Genomic DNA, 18313 nt, shown 5'->3' on the forward strand with positions numbered 1-18313 from the left:
CAGAGGAATTAAATTAGACCCATATTATCACTTTCACAAAACTGGCTCCAAATGGATCAAATAACTAACTGTGAAACCTAAAGCACTGAAACTGAGAGAAGAAGCATAGCCACCACCCTTTTTGAGTTAGAGGTGAGGAATGACTTTCTGAATAGGACTCCATTTGCCCAATAACGAAATCCCAAAATTGGCAAGTGAGATTTCATAAGACTAAAAACTCTATATATCTAAATAAACAACTAGAGCAAAAAGAAACCCAGAGAATGGGTGAGAATCTATATCATCCATACTTGTGACAGTATTAACATATAGAAAATAAATAACTTAAAAACAAAGAGTTAAAAATACACAAAAGACCCATTAAAAAATGGGCCTGGGACCTGAACAGAGAGCTATTAACAGAGGAAAAAACAAGCTGAGAAATCTATCTATCTATCTATCTATCTATCTATCTATCTATCTATCTGTATGTATGTGTGTATGTATTTATATATGTATATATCTGTTGTCCCTAGCAACTAGGGAAATGCAAATCAAAACAACTTTGAGATCCATTTCATCCCACTTAGAATAGCATAGATTAAGGAAACAACCTAACACAAATGTTGGAGACAACATGGGAAAAAAGGGAACCCACATTCACTGTTGGGAGGATTGCCAACTGGTCCAGACAGTATGGAAATAAGTGTGAGAACCTTCCTCAAAAAGCCAAAATCAATCTACCTTATGACTCAGATATACCATTCCTTGACATATATCCAAAGGACTCAACAGCATACTTCAGATCCATACTCAGCCAGGTTCATGGCTGTTTTGTTCACAATATGTAGAAAAAGGAAACAACTCCAATGTCTTCCAAATGATGAATGGATAATAAAAATGTGGTACTTACAAACTATAAAATATTATTCAGATGTAAAGATTTAGCTCAGCAGTAGACTGCTTGCCTAGCAAGTGCAAGGCCCTGGGTTTGATCCTCAGCTCAAAAAAAAAAGAAAAAGAAAAAAGAAAAAAGAAAAATAAAGTCATGGAATTTTAGGTAAATGGATGAAACTGGAAAAGATCATATTGAGTCAGGTAGCCCAGACCCACATTTTCTCTCTCATTTGAGGCTACTGGATCCAAATCTAGAGATGTGAGTGCATATCCCAGAGTAACTGCAGAAACAAGCAAAGTAAAAGGAGACCATTGATGGGTAGTGGGTAAGTGGGATAGCAAAAGAGAAGGATTAACAGATTGTAAGTGATCTCACTGGAGGAAATGTGAAAAACAAAAGGCTGTGAATATGGAGTGTGGAGGGAGATAAGAGAGAGGGAGGTAAAATAATAACAAAGGTGTCTAAAAAAGTCATACAAAATTACATGATTAACTATCTCCCTTCATATCTTTAACTGACAGTATGTTAGTATCTATATTGTCAAGGGCTTGATTTTGTTCATTTTTGTTAAAAATTACTGGTGTTTATGTGTTGCTTACTCATTTGTTATTAACCTAGCTGTAGGTCTGTAATACATAGATACATTTGAACTTGTATTGCAATCATTTATCTGCTGGAACATGTACTATTGTGCCAGTAGATTCTTGCTTCTAACAATCATTTCTTCTCTCTGTAAATATTTCTGAGGGAAATATTAGAAACTTATATAAATAGACACTAAAGAATTACTGGAGTAATTGAACACACTCCTGTTCCAGCAACTCCATTTGAATCCTTTTTATATTTGTTGTTTACAACAGCTCAGGAAAAAATGTAAATTTCCCCACAGGTTCTTAAAATAGATGTGTTTAAAGAAATTCTCCAGAGGAACATAGGAGCTGAATAACAAGAAGTTTTCTTTTTATAAAGCCTCCTTAGCATATTTTTTCTTGGGGCAATTCAGACAGACTAAACAATTCTGACATAAATACGAACCAAATTGTAATTTTAAAAGAAGTCTTGAAATAGGTATGTCTCCTTTTGAGAAAAATTGATGTGCCTGTAGTATGAAAACTCATTCCCAAATGATAATTGGAGCATTTTTCTTTTTATCTGTGAGGTGATTCTTAATAAGCAGAAACAGTTCTAATTTTAAGGGAAGGAAACTGAAAGAATAAAAAAAAAGGAACCCACTTAACTCTAAATATACCTGATGGAAGGAACAACAGCTGAAACTAACTCTATTTTTTTAACCATGTATATTATTATAGCCTTGGGAATCAGTATTTGGATTTTTTGAAAATTGGAAAGTGCCTATTATGTAATATCAGTATATACTCACACCGATTTCAGAACTTTAAACAATGCTATAGGATTGATCTAGGGAGAAAGAAACTATTAGATTACGTCCCAGTCAGTGTTGAGCAGTTTAAACAGCAAATCTTACTACTATTCTAGAATCTAAAAGACCATGGGGAGGGTACAGTCATAGTCAGCTTGTGATTGAGGACTCATCTGGGATTTGAGGGCTGTCTGTTTCCCACGGTCTCACATTCTAGTGAGATAGGGCACCAGAAAGTGTAATGTCCCATCATTTCTATTCAAAGAGAAGGGAAAAAAAAAAAAACCTGAAAATTTTAGTGTCAACAACTTTTCTCATCTATCAAAGGTGAACTACTGTCCTTCAAACTGGAGACACAGATAAATGGAGAGAACTACAGATTTCATGAGAAACAGCCCAAAACCCACAGCTGGGTTCAGGAAAAGGCCGGGAAACCTAAGCTACAATCAGTGAGCTGTTGGAAGTGCCCTGTGCATGTGCACAAACGTGAAAATTAAAACCATGGCTACAGTAGTTGGAGAATCAGGGCTGGGTTTTTGTTTGTTTGTTTGTTTGTTTTGTTTTGTTTTGTTTTTCAAGACTGGGTTTCTCTGTGTAGCTTTGCGCCTTTCCTGGAACTCGCTCTGTAGACCAGGCTGGTCTCGAACTCACAGAGATCCACCTGACTCTGCCCTTGAGTGCTGGGATTAAAGACATGTGCCACCACTGCCTCGCGTTTTTTGTTTTTGTTGTTGTTGTTTTGCAGGGCAGGGCTGGGGGCATGGAGTCTACATTTCTTTGAATTTGAACCTGTACAACACTCACTAACTTCTGAGGGCAAAGGTACATGAAAATTGCCCTAGCGCTGACACTCTGAAAGCCTCTGAAACATCCAGGTCATTTTCTCTCTGAATATAACTCTTCTTTCACAGGAAACTGCTTTATCTGAACCTCAGACTGGGTTTTTAAGAGTCTAACACGTGCGGTAAAGGGAAATAGCCAACCACAGCTTCCATGAGGTATTCTGCGCCACAGTGGGGAATAATTCCTGAAGCAATGTGAAGACTATGATCCAAGTCTCAGAAGAAAAGGATATATAATCACGGACCTATGGAATTCAGTCTTTCCACACACAACAGGGCTAAGGCATAAAACAAATTGCAAATGAATGTTTTAGTTCCAGTGTAAGAAGCCTCTAGGAGAAGTCAAATGCAACTGAAGCCATGAATGTAAGGGCATAAGACAAAAATGTTAGCTTCTGAGACCTGGAGATAGGAAAAGAATCGATGCAGAGTGTGAGACAGAAAGGCTTCTTGGATTGCTATCCAGAGGGTTATAAACATGCCATAATACAAAATAATGCACTTTGTGTGTGTGTGTGTGTTCTGTGTGTGTGTGTGTGTGTTACCTTATGGAGGCAGATTCACACCCCACTATGAAAAGTTGGACACAGGACAGACTTAATTATTTCAGTTGGTTTAATTATTCCTTTTCAGTCTGGTAACAAAGACATTATAAATTTTAACTTTGTGGAAATACTTTAGCTGGTATATAATAAATTGATACATTTATAGAAAAAATTTGGCAAATTGTTACATATATATGTATACACTGATGAATTGACTTTATTTGTAATGTTTGTATATTTGATAATGAAGTACATTTTTGCTTACTTGACTTTTAGTAATTTGAATATGAGTTAATCAAAATCTGATTCTTTCCAAAGCCTATTTTCTTATGACATTTACACTTTTGAAAGTCAAATGTTTCTCAATGACTCAATCATGATATACTTATTGATGAATGACCTCAGCAATTGTTAATATTATTAAGCAATGACAAGCAAATTTCATCATTGTAGTTAATTATTTTTTAATCCAAAGTCCATTCTAATATGTACACATTTTCTGTTTTGTAAATGTGTAAGTTGCTTATTATTCTCAACTTTTTGTCTCATACTACTAATACTAATACTAATTTTGCTACCCAAAATTAAATACCTTAGAGTTTTGGTTTTGGTTTAATTTTCAGCTCGTTTATTCAATATTATTTGTTAAATAATTTTAAATGTAATAATGATTTACATTTATTTAATTGATTTGCCAACTGTTTTTTCTCATCTTATACTGAAAATATTTCTGTTTTTTTTTAGTGTTATGTAATTTCTGTTAATTAATTTTTATACATAACCCCAATAATTTCTTTTCCTTGAGGTTCGATTACTTCTTGGTACAAGGAGATGGTTTGATTTGATTGTAAAGGTAGAAATATAAGTTAAAACTAAATAAAACAAATAGTAAGATCACATTATCTCAAAATATGTGTGGGGCAGACTACACTCAGACACTGTAGATATGCATCTAAATACTTCAATAATTTTCACAAGCAATTTGGCATTACCTATCCACCTGAAAATGTAGTTTATATATAAACCAACAGTAAGACTATTTCAAGAACATTGCTAATTATTTAGAATTTATATTAAAGGAAATTTTACATCTAGTAACAGGACGAATGATTCTTGGCCTAAGTATCCTCATAGTTCTGCAAGTACTCACACAGAGTAGTTTTGAAGGATACACACTACCTGATCACAAATGATTGGTGGCCTGCTGGCAAGTAAGTGTGAGAAAAAGGCAAAGGAATTTCCTGAAATAAAAAATAAATTAAACAGCATTGTTATTTCTATTATGGCAGGCAGATGAACACCTTCACAATACTCTCTACATGGAGGTCCTCTGAATCTGTGAATATTTTTGTCAAAATGAAAAGAGAAACCACAAAAGCAAGGGAAGAAGCAAAGTTTCCACAGTGTCTATGTGTTGCTCAGGCTGGTCTTAGTCACTGGACTCAAGGGACCCTCTTGTAGATCATGAGTTGGAATTGTGATACTAAATTGTACAGATCCAGTGTAGCCACAAAGGTCTCTACCATGTAGCAAGGAGACAGGAAAACTAGTCTTTGAAAGGGCTGAAGAATATGGAAAACAGGATTAGTCTTGCATGGAACTGTCCACTGTTTAATCTGCCTCTGAAGAGCAAGTATGGCGTGTTCATATGGACTCAGGGTGCTCTAAAAGCTGGAAAGATGAGAAGTAGATACTGCCTTAGGATGCCAGTAAGAATACTCCTGTAGAAAACACCACGGATGTAGATCATCCACACACATTTGGACTTCTTGCACACAGATATAAGCTGCTAAGTCTGGGGTAAACTGTAAATTTGGGAAATAGTAAGTGACTTAAAGAGCTTAAAAAATATTATTTCTGAGTGATATTAAGAGAAAGTGTTTGTGTGGAGGTCCTAATTGCATAAAGTGAGTAATTGTATAACACTGTAAAATTTAAATTCAACAAAACTTGTAATATAAGTTCAAATAAATTTATTTCACAATTTCTGAGTAAAAGTTAAAGTGACCTGCAATCAATGCAATATACACACACATGCCTCCAATGAAATGAAGCTTTCTTTTTAAACTATTTTATGTTTAACAAATTATTTTTAACTTTCTATGAGAAAAAAAATCAAACAAAGGAAATTCACTTAACCATGAACCAGTGATTATTGTAGTTCACATATTGATGTAAATCATTCCAGCTTATTTCTAAACACCCAAGTTAGTGAGTGCTTCTGAATTCACAATTAGCCATGCCATTGTTGCTGCTATTCTTAGTGTTATATTATTTATAATTTTCTATTGGGACTTAATATTACTGTGGAAGCAGTCTTTTGGAACTATTTTTTTTTTTAATTATAGAGGATTTGGTTGGCACATTCATACAATAAATGCCACTGGAAAAAAAATTAAGGTATAAGGTGCAAAAAACCCACTGTTCATCAAAGGTTAACTTTTACTTGATGCTCATGCTTAGGGACTTCTGTTTGTGTAGTGGATCCCCATCCACCCACTGTCAACTACCTTATGTGCCAATATGTCAGGGATTTTTCATATCTGTGCACATATGTGTGTAAAATTGGTAACGAACCTCTAGAATTGTTTTGAATATTTACTATTATTACCAGAGACAAATATTTGAGCAATAAATTTGTTTAACTTTTATCTATTCATTGGAAGAGTTAAATATGTTTAGAGGTGAAACTACATACAAATCTATGGTTATTCTCATATTTTCAAGGCAAGTATTATTCACATTATGACACAAATTATCTTTGTCAGGAACTTTTTTTAAGGTTTTAGATATTAAATAATCACTTACCCTCTGAAAAGGTCACAGCAATTGTTAATTACCCTCATCAGTGTGAACTACATGAGAAGGAAAGGAAGGGTAATTTTAAAATTATAATTTAAGATTGAAAAACAGAACAATCTTTTCCACCAAAATGATTTTTTCCATAAAATAAAATAAAGACAATACTAATTATAGTCTCTTAAATCATTGTCAGAAAAGGAAGATGAAAAGTACATTCTTCTATTGTGTTCAAGCCAATGCTTCAAAAAGGGTAGAGCAATACAGTCACCTGAAATATTGATAACAGAACAGAGATTAAATAGAATTGAAAGAAGATATGACTGTGGTCTCTGGAGTGATTAGCCTAGGCAAATATGAATGTAGAACATCTGGCATCAAAGCCCTAAAATATAGGACTGTAAAGGACAGTGTTGACTTGGGCAAAAGTAAATATTTTTCAAATAGTAGCTACACAGAATTTAAAATGAAAGGCTCTTTTTATTATCTTTGTGAACTATAAGTTTTCAATAGTCATGGAAACAAATATAATCATTTTCTCTCTCTCTCTCTCTCTCTCTCTCTCTCTCTCTCTATATATATATATATATATTTACATAGTTATAACTATAAATTCTCTCTCTCTATATATATATATATATGTATATAGTTACATAGTTATAACTATAAAATATAGATTATGAGGGCTTTTTCTAATGAGATAAAGAATGATGAATAATTCAATTTAAAAAACTAAGTAAATAATTTTTAATTGAAAGTAAAACATGTATATCCAAATACAGATATATACAGAATAAAAAAGGCTATAAATACATATTTTATGTTTATATTGGTTGATCAAAATGATCTATTCATCCTAGTTTGGAAAGAATGTGATTCATGCATTTATTTATTATATGTAAACATGTAGACACTTAACAATGTCAACTCAGAGAAGTAGTATGTTTTTAAGAAGTGAAAGGTGATAACTTAAACATTTTACTAATTCTTTAAGTATTTATTTTCTAATTTTTGAATATTACAATATAGTCTTCTCTAACTCTTTAAATATTGAAATATATTCTTCTCTAATTATTTAAGTATTATTATAGAAACCCGTTACCTGGCTATAAATATTAACAAATTTTACATTTTTGCAACTTAAAATATCACATTGTGCATATTTCTTCATTCTTTGCTTGGACTGACACAAGAAAATAATTGATTGTGTGTGTGTGTGTGTGTGTGTGTGTGTGTGTGTGTGTTGTTCACAAGCAGATATGTAATTCCTTCTTTAACATTACCTTTGTAGACTAGAGAAGTACTTGTGGCATGACAGATACTGGATAAAAAGACTCGAGTTTCCCACACATATAAGATCACGTACTAAAGGGACAGCATCATTCCTCACAATGAGCACATTTTGTAATACTTCGTCATCTAAAATGGCACACAGTGGTTCTTTTGACATTTTATTTTTAATATTTTAAGGTGTAAAGTAGACTATTATTCTTAAAATTAAAAGTGTATATTTTTATATACTTTTTATCTTACATTGACTAAAAGCAAAGAACTAAGTCACCATTACAGGGAACCTCCATTCTGTAGAAATACACTAAATAGCCTCATTGCCAGAGAGATCCCTAACTCTCCCAAGGACATTATTGAGATTTTGGATATGAAACTCTCCCTAAGGTTATTGATAAAACAAGAGTATTTTAATGAATTCATTGTATCAGTTGATTGACTACAATCATTAACCACTAAGTATATAACTCAGCTTTAACAAATTTGCTTTATTTTTTCATCATTTAAAATTTTTAAGAATCACAAAAGTCAAACTGTCCTTGGCCATTTCCAACCTCTGAGAAACTCTCATTGGAAACATCTGAAACTGCCAGACGCACTGAGAATTTTATTTTTAAAACCCTTTTCCTAATAAGTTATTTATAAATTGTGTCAAAATGGAACACTAAACTGTAAGTGTTAATTCCTGATGTGTGCTATCATTTTCTCCGTTTGTCATATATTTTTGTGTGGGACATTAAATTTAGCTTGTTGACTCCAAGTGTAATTCCCCCTTGTCTGTCTTTCACTTGTGAACCCTCCATCTTTTCCCCTTCTTTCTCTCATTGCCATTCTTCCCTTCCTGCTTCTATATTCCCCTATACTTTTCCCTTCTCTCTTTTGTTTTAGTTTCTCTGGAGATACTGGCAGTGAGTAGAAGTATATGAAAAAAACAAACAAATAAACAAACAAAATCAAAGCTACCTGCTTATCTCAGTGAAGGAAACAGACACTGTGCTACAGCCTCTTCTGTGTTTGATTTCATCAATTTTTCAACAAGTTATTATCTGTGGAGTTCAAAGGCATTGACTAACATGTAGAGTAAGTTAAAAATATTAACTCATGCATATCTGTGTTTATATTTAGTCAGCCAACAATAGGGTTGACCTTCTAACCTGAATTATATTGTTACCTTTTTTCCATCCATAGTAAACACAAACTTTAGCAAACAATGACATACACATTAAACTGCTTTAATTTGTTTATACTTCCTTATAAAGAAAATGCTCAATGGTTTCTGTGGTAAGTCATTCCTGCATGGACATTTCTGAACTTTCCATCATCTTTAGTAAAAACCCACTTGTGGCCAGGCAGCAGAGGCACAGGCCTTTAATCCCAGCACTCAGGAGGCAGAGAGATGACAGATCCCTCCAAGTTCAAGGTCAGCCTGGTCTAAACAGGGAGATCCAGGGCAAGTACCAAAAGTACACAGAGAAACCTTGTCTTGAAAAACAAAAACAAACCAACAAAGAAACTTACTTGCAACTAATTTTTATTTTATTGGGGATCCTGAAGTTCAAGTTCTTCCTTGTACATCTGTTTGAAAGACAGAAATAAATGAGGTAGGCAAGATTGTAGCAAAGGTAGATTTTTGTCTTTTATACAGATTAATTATACCATCCCAGGTAGATAGAATGTATCAGTCCTAGAAATAACAATGTGGTAAGTTGAAACAGCTTGATAGAAGTAAGTTCCAGAGAGCAAATCCTTGAGAGTTGGGTTTCAAATCCAACTCTCCCCTGGACCAAGTAAAGATAGTTGGATGTAACTCAGAGTGAGGGAATGGAATACAGGGTACTGCCAAAGGAGGTGAGAATCACATTTGTTTCAAAAGAAAATACAGATGAGCTGGGTGGAGTATGGAGGCAGCAATGAAAATAAATGAATTGCCATGAGTTGTTTGAAAGAGAGAACAGTTTCTTAAAATTTCTTAAAGAAGATGAAATTTTCAAGAATTTTTCAAAGAAATTTTCAAGATAACAGCATGCTAGATCCACTCTCATAGCTCTGTCCAGGAAAAAAAAAAAAGCAATGTGTTAATAAAATGCACATATGTGCTCAACAAAATAGAATGAATTATTCACCATATATGGAAAGTGAAAATTTTAAAGTAAAGCCTGGTAAATTAATCCATGATATAGATGCGGTGATTGTATGAAGTTGTGGGAGGGTCTGATATATAGGTGGTATGAAATGGGGCGTGTCACTTTCATTCTTACACAGAATACACACACACACTCACACACACACACACACACTCACACACACACTCACACACACTCACACACACACTCACACACACACACACACACTCACACACACACTCACACTCACACACACACTCACACACACACTCACACACACACACTCACACACACACACACTCACACACACACACATGCATTTACACACTTTCTAAATTGTTGTCAAGAACAATATCATCAAGATATAGGGTGGAAAGTTTCATATTAGGAAGATAGAAAAAAATTCTTGTGAAATTCAATGTCTACTAGTATATGGGGGGTTGTAATTGAGGAAGCATATCAGTTGTCTTGCAGGCTCATTTGATGTAAGTCCGAGGTTAGAGTTAGGTGATTTACAGCACTGAAATACATCAAAATGATCATGACTGAGACTGTGGTATGTAGAGCATGTTCAAAGGTCACACTTTCCTTCTGAAAGAGAACATATTTAATGACATCCCTACATTGAGTTTCCTCAAGTCCAGCTAGAACACTTGTGATAGAAGCAAAACATTCTGGGAGCCGACCTGTTGTTGATGTTCTCACAGTTAAAGAGGTGTATCATTGTATTTTGAATTAAAATCCAGTATGAAAAATTATCCTCTCTGAAAATTAATTTGGAATCTAGAGCACCAGTGAATACCGATCCCCATTACCCATTATACACTATTAACTATATCAAGGGACTTTTGTGTTTTTTGAAATCTTGCCTTATGAAATCGAACAGCATTGCTTAATGCTTCTTTGCATTATCAGCTTCTAGAACTTTCTGTTTCACGCCCAATATTGCTGTTTAGATACTGCAACCTACAGATACAATTTTTAAGTGATAGTAATGAAACACAACTGACATTTCACATTAATTTGTGTGTGGTGACAATTTGAACATGATTTTCTATTACTCATTTTCATTACATATAGTTAGATTATTTTACTAGAAGTATATTTTATTTCTAAATTCATGTACATCTTAGTAGTTTAATTCCTTCTGACTCCTCAGTAGACTTGAAGCATTCTACAAGACTTATTTTGTTGAGTATAAATAAAAAAGCACAAATTTATTATTACCAAACTCATATTAAATACCTTTACCCACATTAATAATTATATTAACAGTGGCTCATTCTCTATAATTCCCATTCTAGTAACTCATGAGGTCATTTTTGCCAGCTTACTATTATATACAACATCATTTGAGATGACCGTAGAAGTATGCTTTTTCCTTCATATGCTTTTATTTTCTAGAAAGCCGTCTTTGAATTGCTTTTTTCTCAGTTTGTCAGGCTTATCATAAGAATATTTTAAGTAGTATTTCTGTTTTATTTAAACAATTAAAGAATCATGTATTAATACACATTTTTAGTGAGTCATTAATATACTTCTAATGACAATGCTTAACATCCCCTGATACTCATTTTAATATTGTCCTAATTGTATTACTAACTACGCTGAGTTCATCATGCACACATGGCATTAAGGAAAAATTTCCAAAGGTCCTCATAGAGGAAAGAGATTGTTCAACACATTCCTTCGAGCAAATATTTGGATAATATAATACATTAGAACTGCAGAAAATAAATTCTTTAAAATAAACAATGCTTAATTAATTCAGCAAAATCATATTGTTTCTCTTAAGATTTTAGAAGCCATCTGTCTAACATAATTTGAAATAGTGCCAAAATGTTATGTTTTTCTATCAAAATAATTATTTATTCATAAGTTTACAAAAATCAACAAATAATATGTAGACTTATTCTAATATGGAATTAGTATTTAAATGCAATCATTATTTCAAAACTATTAGCAATGTTTTAGGCTGTGGTGGCTGTGCTACCCTATTGAACCCCATCCTTACTTTCTTTGCAATTATCTTGGTTCTAGTTCTTTAAACAACACATGATTTTTTAAAATTTATTATATTTGTGTTTTAATTTTACACATCAGCCATGGGTTCCCCTGTCCTCCCCACTCCCGCCCCTACCCTCACCTTCCACACAGCCCCTCCCCTCCATTTCCATGTCCTCCAGGACCAAGACTCCCCTGGGGATTCATTTAAACCTGGTAGATTCAGTACAGGCAGCTCCAGTCCCCTCCTTCCAGGCTGATCAAAGTGTCTATGTGTATGCCCAAGGTTCCAAACAGCCAGCTCATGCACAAAGGACAGGGCCAGGTCCTTCTGCCTGGGTGCCTCCCAAACAGTTCAAGCTATTCAATTGTCTCACTTATGAAGAGGGCCTGATCCAGCTGGGGGCTTCACAGCCTTTGGTTCATAATTCATGTGCTTCCATTTGTTTGGCTATTTGTTCCTGTGCTTTTCCAATGACAGAGAAGTGGATGAGATCTACATGAACAACCTAGATGACAGTGGAAGCAATGAAGGGCAATGTTTGAGGGAAAGAAAGCTTAGGGGAGCAGAAGATCCCAGCTGGATCAAGAACAGAAGCAGAGAACAAGGAATAACAGACCATGATAAATGATGACCACATGAGAACAGGAATAGGCAGAGTGCTAGAGAGGTCCCCAGAAATCCACAATGATACACCCTCTGTAGACTGCTGGCAATGGTCGAGAGAAAGCCTGATCTGACCTAGTCTGGTGATCAGATGGCCAAACACCCTAACGGTCGTGCTGGAAATCTCATCCAATAACTGATGGTGGAAGTCGGTACAGAGATCCTCGGCCAGGCCCCAGGTGGAGCTCCAGGAGACCAATTGTCGAGAAAGAGGAGGGACTGTAAGAGTGTGAATTGTTGAGACCAAGATTGGAACAACATATGATTTTTATATCTTTGTTTTCTGATGTGGATAAACAAGCACCACGTCCCTCATATTAAAAAAAAAAAAAAGGCATGCAAAGACCATTTAATGGTGATCTAACAACCTGAGGATTACCTGCTCAGTTTGGTATTAAAAAAAAAATTTTTATTAGAAGCAATGGCCTACAAGAAAGGAAAAAAAAAGAGAGAGACCTATCTTCAAGAAAAGAGGCTTGTAGAGTAGAGCATCATAGAGCAGCACAGTGTAGAGTTGGAACTTGTTTTGTGCTGTTGTTTTACCCAGGATTGCTGCAATTTGAATCCAATAATAGTTTTACAGAATGAATCAAATAATGGACTGATTTCATGTCTTCTAGAGGTTCCAGATTACTTTGAAATAAGTTCTTCTTTACAGTAATGATAAAGATTGCAAATGTGAAAGAGATCTCTCATTTTTTAGCACACATATGGATACTGTAAAATTTTTACTTAAATATGTACATTTTTCACACAGGAGATTTTTATTCTTTGCTATAGTAATATATAATAAGTTATGAAAATTGAAAAGCAGAACCAATGTGATATTCAATATTCAATGTGATAATTTTATATGACCTTTTAGGGTCAAATCATGGGCTCTGGAAGTACTAATGATGTATAGGCTTCACTGCCAGCCTTCAATACTACAATTAAATAGACACAGAATAGTGAAAAGAAGAGAATGGATATTTATCTGATAAGAGCATACTGGAAAAAGAAACCTATAAAGGGGGCTTAGTATCTCTCACCTCGATCATCATCAGCACTTTGACATGAGGTTTAGGTTTAAATAGAGGCCAAGAGGCATGAACAGCTAAGCAGTTCTGGTCAAGGTGTTGTCTGACTTTTCACTTGGTCCATCATCATCATCATCATCATCATCATCATCACTACTCTAGGCTATCTTACAAGGTAGTCTGATAAGATATCAGAACTGAGAAAAATCTCTTTTAAGATGAAAGTTCTAGCTTTCCCTAGAATCAACTTCAGGACTTAAGTAGTTGTTTTCCTCCAGCATGATACTAATGAAGAAATTTCAATTTCGTGGTCTATTGTTTCAATAGTCTGAGAATACAAGTGTCTTTTTAAAATTCCCCCTGCTGGGACAGTTGCAAGTAGAGCCCCATTATTTAATTTACCTATTTTCCTTATTATGTGTGATTACACATCACATTTGCAAACATTAACTCAAGATACATTAGAGACCCAACTACAAGGGCTGCAATTATGAAATTCTTCAGAGAAACAGAGGTGTAATTTTTGTTGTCATGTACTTGGCAATAGATTCTTAAACATGACACCAAAATCACAATAAAAATTCTTGTATTTCGAAGGTGACTGTTAAGGGAAGCAAAGTTATAACTTACCTAAGAGAAGTGTAGTATTTGATGCAGAATTTGTGCTCAATATACAGAAAGAAATATAAAACAAAAAAATGTAAAATTTTAGTAAGGTTTGAGTTGCTATTTCTCTAAAGAAGGGGTATTTATGGTCAGTAAGTCCTTGGAGAGATCATCAGCATTACTGGTTACTGGTGGTTAGGTAGGCTTTATTTCAGTCACATTTTAAATAAAGATGTACATAACCTAATGATTAAATAGAGCTATATAGAGAAACTGAAGCATCCACAGGTTTCCTGTGCCAATGCAAAATACTGGCAATCACCTCACATATATTTGAGAACTTCTTAATAAATTATATGTAAATATCCAGGGTAATCTAACAACTGACTCTAGGAATTATCTCCGAGAGCACTACAATCACATCTCTGCATGGTGTTTTGCACATGAACATGGAGAGCAGCCTGTTTCAAAACCGCTGCAAACTGAAAGCAAGTAAATGGTCCATCTGCCCATGATGCAATGAACACACAGGGGCTACAGAAGAGAGCAAAATGTGTGATTTCATTTAAGGCTTTGTCAAAGACAATTATTTGGTGGCAGAAAATTAGAAAAATAGTGGTTGTGTAGTACTGGGATAAAAAACAGACACTGGTTGCAAATGGACATTTTAGAATCCTTTGGGAAACAGTGATTACATACATATAAGAAATTCAGGTAATGTGATCTTAGAAACTATGGCAAACAAGAGGAGACATATTTAGCCAATGTGCATGCGTAGAGATTCAAACTGAACTGCTAAGTAAATTGAAACTGATAGTATAGTTTATTCCTTTTTAACTTGCCTAAATTGTTATTTCATTAAACGCAGAATTGGATGTTTATAAAACTATGGAATGGAGGATGGTAACATAATCATTGACATAATTTTTCTGTAAAACAACTTTCATGAAAGTAGCCAGAGGCAGAATGTAAACAACCTGTGCAAATCAAACCCTTCTTTACAAAACCATGGTAGCTGCCAGAGCTGTAAATGGGTTAAGGTGTAAAAGCCTTATCATTTGCAAAAGCAGCTTTTGGGGAATCAAATCAGTGTGTCCCTCTGTCATTCCCCTGTAGAGAAATTCCATCACATATCAAAAGTTGTATTAACCTTTCATTCATACTTAACTTCACTTTCAGTGATTTGGTTCCAAGGCAAAAAGCAGTGGGATCATTCTTATGTAAACATGATATGTCTTGTTTTCAATGTCTAAAATTTAGAAAATTCTGATCACTATAAATTCTGTAATCCTAATGTGAATTTATGAAAACAGATATTTCATGGCACAGGGATACATTAGTCACAATTAAAAGAAATGTGAAATTTGTGTAGCTAAAAATTGCTTCATTGTGTGGAACAGCATGCAAGTATGAGTATGATTTAGATAGCTGTAGTTTAATTTGGGGCATGTCTGAAATTTATTCTTAAATTTTTAAATAGTATTAGTTGTATGTATATTTTCCTATAATTAAAGAATTAATATTTTGCCTTTTCATTAGTTATTTTTGGTATTGACTGTAAAAAATGTTTAATTGGAAAATAAAAATCTTTATTGATACATTCTTTATTAATTAAAAAAACTAAGATCTGTTCTTAATGCGATTTGGAGTTTCTAGTTAATTAAACTTTTATGAATACTCACTATATCCTTGCAAGAAGGTACTTATCAACTTCATGAAAATGAAGTGTATAACATATTACTTCAAAATCAGTTAATTAAATATTCAAATCCATGCCTGATGTTAAAATATGGCTGATGAGATGCAATTGATTTTTAAAGGTGTTTGAAAAGCACTACTGGTTGACTCTTTGTAAAACTGACCTGGATCACTAAGTTACATAGTTTTAATTATAGCAACAAATATCTCTGGTACATTATTTTGTACAATCATTTATTAATTTCCCCCACTATCTCTCAAATGTCATTTGAGCTGCTGCATAAGCAGCAGTCTAAATCATTTTAATTGCTAAATTTCCTTCTCAGGACTACTTTAAAATAAAAAGGCAATTTAGGCAATTAATCTGTCAGTGAGGAAACAACATAGATAAAAGCCTGATTAGCTAGAAGCCAACTTATCAGAGACTTCAGTTACAGAGACTACTGTAATTTGGGGGAATGAATTAACTTCAGGAAGGAAAAGGCCGATTTTAGATTTTGAAACAAAGCAAGTAGATGCTCCACACAAGCATTGGAATACAGCTGACTTTTCAACCCTTAAGACTAAAACAGCTTAAGATTTCAGCCCTCTCTGCTGTTTCCCAACAATTCTGGGGATGTAACCATGAACTCTCCTCTGCTGAGAATCAACCCTGATGCCTCTACCTCTATTTGATCCTCTGACATGACTGAACTTTTGAACCCTAGTAGGCATAGAATATCATCTGAGCTTCATCATTTTCTCCATCTCAATTCTTTTACTCATATGAACATGACATTGCACACTTCCTCTGAAAAATATTCAATTTATAACCAAACGTGATAATTATTAAACTGTAAAACCCATTTTATCACCTTGTGGCCTTAGTATCATTTCATGTACATATTTCCTGTTGATAATTCTTCCAAAACCTTTCACATGTGGTCTCATCTTAATTTGTTTGTCTTTCCTTTGTGTCCAAAACATCATTTACTTATTATGAGGTGCGCATGTACATGCCACAGTGTACATGTGAATGTCAGAGGACAACTTGTAGAATTCCCATTTTCTCCTTCTACAACGTGCAGTCCAGGGATCAAACACGGGTTGCCAGGCTTGGTGCCACATGTTTCATCCATTGCATAATCTGGCTGGCTCTTGTTCTCTTTTTCAATTTCAAAGTAACTGAGTGGATAATTTAAAGACTACATTTTCTTTAACACGTGATTAAATATATTAAAACCTATGTTGAGTAAGTAGCAATATCTTTAAATATATTTAATTGACCATCCATAAATAGCTTCAGTGTCTGAGGAGTAGGAATTTAAAAAGTATGATGTTGGAGTCTCTTTGGATTCTGGTGAGGCAATTCTAACAACAATATAATATGGTGGTGGATGATATCAAGTGTTGGTACAGAGAAGCCATGATACCTCAGACCTTCCTCTTCTTATGAAGTAATCAATGTCGTGTGAGGGCACATTCTTATGATTTCATCTACTCTTAATTACCTCTAACATGTCCTATAATCATATAAAACTACTACTTCATGGGGACATGCAAATAATAGCCTGTCATTGGCCTTCTTTGATATTAAAATCACATGTTCAGTAACCAGAGTAACCTCTGCACCAATGGTATTTACATAAGCTAAGCTATGGCAAATTGCTGAGTCTAATTTTATAGGCTGCCATATCTATTTGTAAAGAAGGTTTTGAAATTAAACAAGAAAATAAGTTTGACATAATGTGCTGGTAACCAATTCTGTAGCCAATTTCCTGAGAAAGACAACTTAAATGTGCAAAATGTTCATTTTTGGCTCATGACTTGACAAGTTTTCAGCCATGGCTAGCTCACTCCACTGCTTGTAAGCCTCTGTGTAGTTAGAGTTTTCCTGCCTGGCCCACAGTCAGGACAAATCTCTCTTACCCGCCAGTCCCACAGTCGCTCAGACCCAACCAAGTAAGCACATAGAGACTTATATTGTTCACAAACTGTATGGCCGTGGCAGGCTTCTTGTTATCTGTTTCTTCTATCTTAAATTAACCCATTTCTATTAATCTATACTTTTCCACGTGGCTTGTGGCTTACCATTACCTTACATCTTTCTTCTCATGGCAGTAGCTGGCCATGTCTCTCCCCTCAGCCTTCCTATTCCCAGAATTCTCTTCTGTTTGTCCCGCCTATACTTCCTGCCTGGCCACTGGCCAATCAGCATTTTATTTACACAGAGCGATATCCACAACACCTCTGGACTCCTATAAGCATATCATAAGGCAGAGATTCTTACCACTTGGTCTCTAGGGAAGTAGAATGTCAGATATTATCCCTATGGATACATCTCAGTGACGTACTGCCTCCATCTGGGTGCCACCTCTGAATGCTCCATCATTTTTGAGTCTATCTATAGATCTTTCCATTAATTAGACAAGATCCTTCAGGATCCATTTTCCTGGGGGCCAATGCATCAACATATCAGATTTGGG

The sequence above is a fragment of the Onychomys torridus genome, chromosome 4 (genome assembly GCF_903995425.1).
Source record: "Onychomys torridus chromosome 4, mOncTor1.1, whole genome shotgun sequence".
NCBI classification, from domain to species: domain Eukaryota; kingdom Metazoa; phylum Chordata; class Mammalia; order Rodentia; family Cricetidae; genus Onychomys; species Onychomys torridus.